The sequence below is a fragment of the Stegostoma tigrinum genome, unplaced genomic scaffold (genome assembly GCF_030684315.1).
Source record: "Stegostoma tigrinum isolate sSteTig4 unplaced genomic scaffold, sSteTig4.hap1 scaffold_116, whole genome shotgun sequence".
Taxonomy (NCBI): Eukaryota; Metazoa; Chordata; class Chondrichthyes; order Orectolobiformes; family Stegostomatidae; genus Stegostoma; species Stegostoma tigrinum.
In genome coordinates this window covers 849,904-861,626 of record NW_026728066.1, presented here as the reverse complement: position 1 = coordinate 861,626, position 11,723 = coordinate 849,904, and the positions used below count along the sequence as shown (strand labels likewise).

General features: G+C 42.4%; 1 long non-coding RNA gene across 1 annotated transcript; it reads left to right on the top strand.

Moving 5' to 3' along the window:
- Positions 1-763: 763 nt before the first annotated feature.
- LOC132207634 (uncharacterized) lies at positions 764-6,543 on the top strand. The gene is made up of 2 exons (XR_009443651.1): positions 764-870; positions 4,350-6,543. It is a non-coding gene; the product is annotated as an uncharacterized LOC132207634 (long non-coding RNA).
- Positions 6,544-11,723: the final 5,180 nt, after the last annotated feature.

The following is an 11,723-nucleotide window of genomic DNA, read 5'->3' as shown; positions in this document are numbered from 1 at the left end:
AAAGAGTTAATTTTCCCTTTCTGTGGACTGATGCAGAGAAGTCATGTAATATAAAGTGCATTTCTCTTTCAACTGTTGCTGAATATTTCGAGTTGATTGAGTCTGCTTTTGTTTATTCAAAGAGTGCTGAGACAATGAAACTCATTACAGGAAGTGATTGACATCTCAGTCTCTTCTGAAGCTCGTGTGTAACATTTCACGCTTGCCTGAACATCTTAAACTACTGACGTATCAGCACAGTCACCGCACAGGAAGACTCTTCACACTTCAGTGTGAGAACGGATTTATTTAGTTTTCCTACCTGACATCGTTCAGCTTTGAAATTTGAAATGATTTTATCACCAATAAATGAATTCTTCTTGCGGCGAAATTCAAATATTCTACACAGGAAAGGTGTATATTTTGTTCACTTTATCCGTTGAGTGTGTGTTCATATCTCTTTGTTCTGCTGTTTATTAGAACCAGGACAGACAGGGACCATGCACTTGTATCAATGAATTCCTGTATCTTTCGTCCTGGCATATTCCTTCATATCTTCGTTGTATCAATATTGCTGCTCAATGGCAGCGTGTTTTTCCCAGCATTCTGGGTGGGAATGCATTTGCCCAGATGACAAAGTGTGGAGCTGGATGAACACAGCAGGCCAAGAAGCATTTTAGGAGCACAAGAGCTAATATTTCAGACCCACACGAGTTATCTCGGATTCACCAGCATCTGCAGTCCCCATTATCTCTGAATGTATACGCCCACTGGTGCGCGCGCAATCTGAAGCGTTTCAAACATGCGCAGTACCGGAGGCAAAGGAGAGCCGGAGGAATCGGATGAGGAGCAGGCGCGATGAGGATTTGAAAGGTGAAAATTAGAAATCAAGTGAGTGAGTATTCCACGAAGTGGGCGGAGAGGCTTTATAAAATCTGACAGTAGCTACCGTCACTGAATTGAAAAATACCGACCCCGGTTTTGTCACGAATAGATTGGAATTGCTGAATTCCTTTGTTAGCCGAGGCAGGGCTGGGCGCCGCGAATGTTTTCTGAGCCGTGTGAGCCCGCCATCTTTATCCGGGGCCAACTGGAAGCGGAGCGCGCGCATGTCCTTCACTTGTTGGGAACGGAACGGGGCGAGGGGAAGGCGAGCAGGATTTACGAACAGCAACTTCAAACCAAGAGAAATGCTTTTCTTTTTCTGTTCTGAATCTCTGTCCTGGATTGATCGTGATGGATTTTACACTCTTACAGATCAATGTCAGCAGAGGAATTTGGCCGACTTGAACCTCAGAAAGAGTGAAAGAGTAACTCGATTGATGAGTATCTGAATGCTATCAGCATCTGAATGTGGTAGCGTTCAGGTATGAATGTGTGTGTGTGTGCCTGTGGGAAAAGATTTGAGATATCAGAAAATGAGATACACTATCTGTGGTTAGATTACAGTTGATTAGCTGTTTTATAGTTCTCGGACTTGCTGTCAGGAACGGTCTAACAACTATGGAGTGGATGGAGCACAGATTCACCTGATTGATAACTGAATCTGTAGGTTTAGAATACAAGAAGGCCCATATTAAAAAAAATCAAAAAGTGCAAACCATTTAGCCCATGCCAAATGTCTGGAGCAATCCAGTCAGTCCTATTCCCTTGTTTTATCCCTGCACCTTTGCATTTTTCTCTCAAATGCTGATTCAGTATTTTTTTGAAATCAATCAACATCAAATTTGCTTTGACGAATTAATCTATTTATTACTTTCAAATATCTGTGCATGTGAATCCCTCAGACTCTGCACACTCTTTAGTGTTGTGTTATTGCCTCTTCCTATCCCTTCTGCTAAAACACATCACTTCATTCTGAGAGAGGTATCCCTGGAAATTGATTAATAAGAAATATTTTTGATCAAAGTCTTGGGAATATGATTAGTGACTGTCAGGGGAGTTACAGAGAAACTATTTCCACTGAGTGGGGAATTGACGACGAGCAGTAACAATCTGAACATGACATCAGTACCAGCATATTTCCAGGTCAAGTTTTCCAGATCCTTATAACTGTTTGATGGTTCAGGGACTGCAGAATTCCACATTCAATCTGGAAGATTGGAAAGTGTCAAATTGAAAGAAAGCTGCTGTGCGTTCAAGTCGTGCAAGCTTCATTAGAATGGCGCACTAGTCTATCAGGGCAAACTGGTACAAAGGATGATGTCACATGAGCTGGAGAGATAGCTACATCGAAGACAGGGTGTAGCAGTGGAAAGATACTTTTCAGAATGGAGGGTTTTGATTAGTGGTGTTCCACAGGAATCAGTGCTGGGACCTCTGCTGTTTCTGGTCTATATAAATAACTTGGAAGAACACGTGGCTGGTCGAATCAATAAGTTTGCGGACAATACAAAGGTTGGTAGAGTTGCAGATAGTGAGAAGGATTGTCAGATGATACAGCAGAGTATAGATAAATTGGAGTTATGGGCAGAAAGATGACATGTAGTTTAATCTGGACAGATATGAGGGGATGTAATTTGGAAAGTCAGGTACAGGTTTAAATTATAGAGTAAATGGCAGAACTCTTAGGAACATTGATATGCAGAAGGATCTGGGTGTGCAGGTCCACAGGCTACTGAAAGTGATGGTGCAGGTAGATAATTTAGTATAAAAGGCCTTTGGGATGACTGCCTTCATTGGAAGGTGCAATGGCGATATGGACAGGCAAGTTATGCTGCTGCTTTGTAGAACTCTAGTCAGGCCACACTTAGAATATTGCATTCAGTTCTGGACACCACATGTGGATGTGGATGCTTTGGAGAGGGTATAGAATAGGTTTCCCAGGATGTTGCATGGTTATGGGGGAGTTTAGCATTGAAGAAAGGTTGGAAAGACTTGGTTTGTTTACACTGGGACGCAGCAGGTTGAGAGGGTGGCCTGAGAGAAGTTTATAAGATTGTGAATGGCATGGATAGAGCGGAATGTATGAGACTTTTTTCCCCCAGGGCAGAGGGATAAATTACTAGAGGACACAAGTTCAAGCTGCAGGGGGAATGTGTGAAAGAGATAAGCAAGGCAAGCTTTTCACACAAAAGTTGCTGAGTTCCTGAAATGTGTTGCCACAGGAGGCAATGGAAGCAGACGCAGCAGCAGCAGTCAAGAAGCACCTGGCTGAATACATGAACAGGAAGGGAAGAGAGGAATGTGGATCCTGTGAATCAAGGCATTTTTAGCATGGAGCGTTAGAATGTGCAGGCATAGGCTTGGAGTGCTGAAGGGCTGGTTCCTGTGCTATGTTGTTCTTTGTTCTTAACAGAGGATTTTGTCTGGGTTGGGAAGCTAAAATGAAAGTCATGGCGCAGCTTGCAAACGGAATGGATTTTTTTTCTGCAGAATAATAGCCCAATCTGTATTTTCTATTCACTATGTGGTACAGTCCCCGTCATAAGCAGTGAGGACAGTAATTAAAATGTGTAAGGTACAAATGATTCATCATTTATTTTCTTCTTGCAAAACCTTGAAGATAGCCTGAAGAAAGATGTTATTTGCAGAGTAGGTTATATGATACAGAAAATCATTGGCAAAGTATTACATTCTAACTGAACTAGAGGCTAAAATAAACTCTGACTGTCAGAGTCCCTATTTTTTCAGCAGGTTTAATTTTTAATAAAATGCATTCTGACATATTGAGCAAGTCAATAATCTTTTCCAGTCTGAATCTGCTGCTCAGAGTCCTGGAAGTGATGGTTTTCCCATGCACCACCTGATCTTGTGTTTCTGTCTGGTGAGTTTGGGAGGTTGTTAGAATTACTGGCAGATGAATTAGATTACCTACAGTGTGGAAACAGGTCCTTCGGTCCAACAAGTCCACACCGCCCCTTGAAGCATCCCACCCAGACCCAGACCCATCCCCCAATAACCCACACACCCCTGAACACTATGGGCAGTTTAGCATGGCCAATCCACCGAGCCTGCACATCTTTTGACTGTGGGAGAAAACCGACACAGACAGAGGGAGAATGTGCAAACTCCACAGACAGTCGCCCAAGGCTGGAATCGAACCCAGGTCCCTGGTGCTGTGAGGCTGCAGTGCTAACGACCGATCCACCGTGCTGCCCATATGAAGCCCATCTCCATTAATGCTCTCCGTATTTCTCAGTTTTCCCACAAAGAACACCTTTATGCAGCCCCAGATTTGGCAGCCAGTTCCTTTCACTGAAGCTTAATACTGAACCAGTCCTATTGTTATAACAATCCAAGAGCTTTCATGGTCGCATTGTCCACTGTCTATCGCACAAATGATCAGATGTATTCAGTCCAGTTTTAAAGTTCTGCCTTTTTCTCTCTGGGCCACATTTCGTTCTTACTGTCTGTCATTCATTTTACAGGAAGTTGGAGCATTTGCAGTCAGTGAACTCAAATCTCGCTGCAGATTCTAACGAAATGTTGAATTCATCATGTCTTGAATATCATCAGGCTTTGATCATGGAAGCCAAAACCAGTGTTCGCACTGAGAAACCATGGAAATGTGAGGACTGTGAGAAGGAATTCAAATATCCATCTTCCCTGGAAAGTCATCAGTGTGGTCACACTGGAGAGAGACCGTTCACCAGCCCTGACTGTGGAAAGGGATTCATTTGATCATCCAGTCTGCTGACACACCAGCAAGTTCATATAAGAGAGAGGCAGTTCATCTCCTCTGAGTGTGCGAAAGGATTCACTCACTCATCCCATCTGCTGACTCACCGGCACGTTCACACTGGGGAGAGACCTTTAAAATATCCACACTCTAGGAATTGCGAGAAAAGTTCGAGAGAACTAATATCTCACATTAGTGAGAAACCATTCAGGTGCTCTCACTGTGCGACTCGGCTCAAGCGATCATCTAAACTCCCAATACACCAGCACATTCACACTGGGGAGAGACCGTTCGTCTATTCCATATGTAGGAAGTGTTTCATTCACTCATCTGACCTGGTGAAACACCAGAAAGTTCATTCTAATGAGAGACCTTTTTCAATGTTCAGACTGCAGGAAATGCTGTAAATGTTCTGGAGAACTGATGTCCCATCAACATGTTCACACTGTTGAGAGCCCAATAAGATACTCTCAAGATGGGACTGGGTACAGATGAATATGTAACCTCGCTGTACACCAATGCATCCACACAGGGGAGATACCGTTCACTTGCTTCATGTGCAGGAAGAGATTCGTCAGATCATTGTACCTGCTGAAACACGAGCAAGTTAATTCTGACCAGAGAATGTGGGAAATGGTATAAAGATTCTGAACAATTAGCCTCCATTAACTTGCTCACATTATTGAAATAACTTTGAATGTTCAGATTGCAGAAAATGCTTTAAAAGTCCTCAACAATTGATGATCCATCAATGTGTTGACACAGGTGAGAGACCGTTCCAGTGCTTTCACTTTCAAACTGGGTTCAGGTGATCATTTCACCTCATTGTATGCCAGTGATGTCAGACTGGAGGGAGGTCGTTCGCCTGCATTGAATGTGGGAAGGGATTCACTCAAACACCCGACAACCCCCCCCCCCCCCCCCCCAAAAACATGAGTGAATTCACAAATAACCACAGTGGTTGCATTTTGCTATTAATTATGTTCAGTAATGAACACATTTCATTGTTGTCTGTTTCTACTGATGTTAAATTGACTTTCCTGAAAATATAGGTTTTTATTTTCTGAGTAAAAGGCAAATAAATTAGCTTTGTATTTAACACAAAACTTACACTTTGTTTTCAAATGTCCCAAGCACAAGTTAGTTTCTTTTGGCCTTCTTAACAAGAGGATTCAGATACAGGAGCAGGAACGTCCTTCTGTGATTCCACAGGTCTCAGTGAGCCCATAGCTGGATTCTTGTGTGCAATTTTGGTCTCATTATTCTTGTGGAAGAATGCTTTGGCTGTGAATGGAGTACAATGAAGGTTGACCAGAATGATTCCTGGGATGACAGGACTGACATGTGAAGAAAGACTGGATCAGTTAGGACTATATTCACTCGAGTTCAGAAGAGTGGTCTTTCATAGAAACAAAAGAATTCCGACAGGGCTCCACAGGATAAACAGAGGAAGGCTGTTCTCAATAAACAGGGTGTCCAGAACCATGACTTTTAGGATATGGGCATACATGGGAGCATAAAGATGGGATCCTAGTGTCTCTTTAACCTGTCATCGACAAGCTATTTAGGACTGAGATAAGAAGAAATTTCCTCACCTCTGGAATTATCTGCCACAGAAAGCACCTGAAGCCAAAACATTGAATGTATTTAAGAAGGATTTGGATATAATCCTTGGGGTGAAAGGAATCCAAGTATGGAGAGAAAGCAGGAACAGATGGATGATCAGCCACGATCGTGTTAAATGTTGGAGCAGGCTTGAATGACCAAACGGCCGACCTCTATTTTCTTTGTCAATGGTTATTATTTTCCCAAATACTTTTTCTCTTCTGATCAATATTATGGTTCTTTCCTCCCCTTTTGTGCTGCTGAACTACTTCATTTTTTTGTAATGTTGTAAGTGTTCCCTACTGTGAAGATTGATTAAAATTATTTGTTTAACTCCCCTGCTCTTTCCTGGCTCCTCATTATCACTGACAAATCTCATTCTCTAAGGGGCCGATGTTCACAGTTCTCTTCTCTTTTTATCTTTTGAAATACTTCATTGACCACAGTATGTTTTCTCCTGTTATGGTTATTTCCTCCCCTTTTTGCTGCTTGTCTATTTTTGTGTATTTTAAAGTTGCAAGAATGCCCTAATGTGAATATTGTTGGAAAGTATTTGTTTAACTCTCCTGCCCTTTCCTAGCTCCTCAATGTTACCCTTTACAAAGCTCATTTTATAAGGGGCCGATGCTCACAGTTCTGTCCTCTCTTTATTTATTGAAATAATTAATCAACCACAATACACATTGTTCCTCCATAATCATCTATAAGGCCTTGTGTGGTGGCATTGTGAGAGAGGCCGAGCCACAACAATGTACAACAGTTCAATAATGTCCAACTGTATGCAAAAAAGGCAAGTTTCATCAAAGCTTTTTGTCTTGCACATTTCGGTTCATTCACAATAAGCACCAATGGAAAGGGAGCAAACGTTTTATACTGTACTGACCTGGGCGAATAATAGACTCTGATTGGTCAAGGCATTGCAAAGGAAAATGCACCAGTTAGATGATGACCAAACTTTGTTTAAATTTCATGCAGACAGATTGACTCTGATTTTTCAAAGCATCACTGGAGACCTCAACTAAAGAAGGGCTGGCCCCTGTCTGGTTGAGTGGAAGGAGGTGTTATTAATATTAATTGGGCACTATTAATATTTGAGCACTGTAAGCACAAACTGGTTGGCTGTGGCTAATGCGTTATCTATTGTGAAGAGACAAAAGAAAATGCTGTTTGCCAAAATCTCCCAACCTTTAGGTGGAGGTGAGGAATGCTGCAGAATGTGATTGTTAATATTGTCTCCGAAGTGGAAAACAGGTGAACTGTTGCACTTAAGAAACAATTCCTGTGAAAGATAATGTGGGAACATCATGCTGGTAAGCCAGTCGCACATAGTGAGGGGATGGGCAGTGGGAGAAGACACAGTAAATGTATAGCCTGCAACAGAATCTAAAATACATGCATGATTGGAGGCAGTGGAAGTTTGACAATGGCAGAGAGGTGATCAAGGAAAGCAAGGGTCATAAAGCCATACAGATGGACCGAGTTATACAGATTTACAGCACAGAGTGTGCCGTCTGCCCACCGTTCCGATGCTAGTCATCAAACATCAGTGAAAGAGAGCAATAGATGAACATGGATTCAGATCCCACAGCAAAGGTGTCACTCCAGATGCAGAGACATTGAACCTCTCCCAAATAACACAGGACAACAATAAAATCCTTAAATTATTAATGACTCATTAAAAAATATTTAGCCCTGAAACAGTCTTATTGATTACAATATTAAAATCTGCTGGAACCTGCAGCTGGAAAGATTTCAAAAGTTCCATGTCAGAGAATAGTTTCAAAATTAAGGAAATCCCTTGGAATCGGGTGATGTAACTGAGGTTACTCCGTGGAAATTCTATGAGTTAGTTTGTAAAATCAATCTCCATCAGCCAGAGCGAGCCATTCAGAAGAGATAATCATTTCAATTGATTTGAGTTTTGCTGTGTGTACCAGCCACTCTGAGCTCTGATAAAAGGAGTTTCAAAAATCCATCCATCAGTCCAGTACAGATGTTCACAACATCCCCTCTTCATAGCTCATGATGACTGACTATTCTCCCTGCTGTACAATGTCCCTCAGCGTGGCCAGCAGTCACTCAATTTGAGGATAGCGTCTCCTCAGGGCCATAAGTTTCTATCCTAGGTTTTCATATGAATGAATCAGTCTTCTCCATCCACCCAACCAGAAATTGGCCACTTGCTCGTGCTGCAATCCTAATGTGCCTGAATGAAACCTAGAAACAAAACCCAGGTCATTGCCGTTGAGAAAAAATAAGTAAATTAATAAACCATGTAATTAATAAATAATTAAATAATATAATATTGTAGATTCTATTAAGTTCTCTTCTAATCTGTCCTTCTATGTTCAATTACTTATGCACATATATACCCAGGTCATTCTATCCTTGCAACCCCTTTAGAGATGTACCCTTTATTTTATATTGCTGATGTACATTCATCCCATTAAAATGTGTGACCTGACACTTCTCCACATTGAAATTCATCCACCTCTGATCCACACACCCCACTAACTTTACACAAGTTTCCAGAAAATTACGAGAGGCATTGATTGAATGGAGAGTGAAGTATTTTCTCAGGTGAAAATGTCAATTACTATGGGACCTAAGTTTAAGCCAAAAGGGTGTATGTTTAAAGGAGATGTAAGAGGCAAGCGTTTAGACAGTGGGTTGTAAGTGCTTGGAATACACTAGTCGAGGGGGTGGTAAAGGTGGATATGAGAGATAGGTGAATAGGCAGAGAATAAAGTGATATGGATTGCACAGAAACAAAAGGTTTTTAGTTTCGAAAGGCATCATGTATCAGCACAGTCTTGGTGGCCCAAAGTACCTGTTCCTTTGCTGTGTTGTTCTTCTTTGTACCATTCTGCTCACATTTTTCTCTGTTTCCAAATCCTAACGTATGCACAAATATTGATCCTGTTCCCTGTAGTCCTATGTTTAGAGCATTAATATATATTTGGAAAACACAAGGGTCTCAACATTGCCACCGAGGGAATTTCAATAGATTCATTCAACTATCCCAAAAAATATCCAAAGCCACTGTTGTATTTCCTTTCTCTCAGCCAATTTTGTACATGTATTGTTATTGTAGTTATTTTCCCCAAATACATAAACTCACGGGTCAGCTCAATAACATTGAATCACATACTTTCTGGAAGTCTTGGACAAACATGAACTGTATTCCTCTGATCAACCCCATATTTCACACGTTGAAAAGAAAACGTAGGTCATTAACAGCAAGTTAACTAACATCATGTCTCCTGGAGAAATGTATGGCAACTTCCCATGAATTGACTGATCTTTGGCCATGTAACTCTTCATTTTGCCTTCACCGTTGCGTCTACAAGTTTCCAAGCACCCAAAGTAAATTGGCTTGTCTGTAACAGTTGGATATATTCTTGCAACTTCTGTTTAACAAATGACTAAACTTTGCAATTTCCCTGTATTCCAGCACTACTCTCGATAAACTTACAAATTCAGCAAAGTTTCTGATCGCCTCGAGCAGACTTTGAAAGTAGACATGGCGACCCCCAGTGAGACAGTTCTCATTCTTCCATGTGGCTCACGATCTCAGAAGATACCCATTTTGGAAAAGCCTGATTGGTATTTTCTTGCTGCTGAATACCACGGGATTGTTACAGCTCCACTTGTCTCACGTTCAAAGCCATTTTCAAAACTTAAACACAAGCACAAGACTGATGAATGTAGAAGGGGTAATGTGCACTGAGCATATTCATCTAACTAGTACATGGGAGCATAAAGATGAGATCCTTGTGCCTCTCTGACCTGTCATCGACAACCCCATCACGTTGTAACACCTTGTGTCTTATGTTCCTCCTGCTCGCTTTCCAGGTAAACATTGGATTTGCCATTGGCCTGCATTGGCATTGAGCACTAATTGACATTGGCTCTGGCTGGGCTGAGGGAGGTGAAGGTGAGACAGGGCCAGAAGCAAAAAGAGATGCAAAATCGGGGTGTTGTGAATCAGTTGATTTCAGTGGGGACCGAGTGCTGTGATTTGCAGCCCGAGTTTCCCAGGAGTTACAGTGATTGGGCTCGTGTTTTTTTTAATTGAACGTTTTCCTCAAGCGTGACTTCCTTTTTGTAAACCATGCTGACTCTGCCTGGATCCGATCTGATCTGTACCACTCATAAACAAAACATTTTACTGTATTTCAGTACATGTGACAACAAATCAATCTGTGCATCCCTCTGTTTCCCTCTCGGTCTGTCTGTTGATCTCTCTCTGTGTCGGTTCTACACTTTTTCTCTCCCGGTGTACCATCCGCACTCTTCTCCAAGAGCAAAAGCCTGTAAGCCCATCACCATTCTGTTAAGCTAGCAATGGCCTGTCAACACATCTCCACTGTTCTACCAATGACCTGTGAACACGTCTGCATTCCCTTCTTCTTGCAACAACTTATTAACACATGACCAGTCTTTTCTTGTAGCTACAGCATGTGAAACATTCCCAATCTGTTCCCCCAGCAACAATCTGTGAGCCCGTTGCCACTGTATTGCCCGAGTCAAGGCCTGTGAGCAGATCCTTAGACGGTTGCCCTTGGAAAGGCCTATGAATCCATCCCCACTCTGATCCCCTTGCAACAGGCTCATACCCATCCCCAATTTCATTGCAAAAGACTGTGACCACATCTCCACTGTACCCCAAGCAACAACCTGTTGAACATCCACAAAATGTTCTCGTAGCAACAACGTGTGAACTGATCCTGCCTCTGTTCTCTTAGTAACAGCCTGTCAGCCAATCCCTACTCTCTTCCCCTAGCAACGGCCTGTGAAACCACCTCCACTCTGCTGCACTGACAACTGCCTGTGACCCCATTCCCAATCTGCTCTGCTAGAAACAGTCTGTGAAACCATCAATACTGTATCACTTGCACCAGCCTGTGAACCAATCCTCACGCTTTTGCCTTAGCACCAGACTGTTCAACCATCTCCACACTGTTCTCCTAGCAGTGACTTGGGAACCCAATCCCAATTTAGTTTTATAGCAATAGTCTATGATCCCATCCCCATTCTGTTCCTCTAGCAATGGCCTGTGAGCCCATCTTAATCTTGTTCCCCTCGCAATGATCTGTTAACCCACTCCCACTGTGTTCTCCTTGCAATGGCCTATGAACCCATCCTAACAATGTTACTCTAGCCATAGACTATAAACCCATCCCACACTCTGTTCTCCTAACAGCGATGTGTGAACGTATCCTGAAACTGTTCTCATAGAAAATGGCCTGTTAACTCATTCCCACACTATTATACCTAGGAATGGCCGGTGAGCCCATCCCCATTCTGTTGTGCTAGCATAGGCCAGAGAACCCTTCCTTAGTATGTCCCTGTGCAGCAGCCTGTGAATGCATCCTCTGTTCTCCTCACACCCCGCCTCTGTTCGACCAGCTATGGCCTTTGAACACAGCCCCACACTGTTGCTTTAGCAATGATCTAGTGATGCATTCCCACTCTGTTCTCCTTGCCTTGGCCTGTGAACCCATCTTCATTCTGT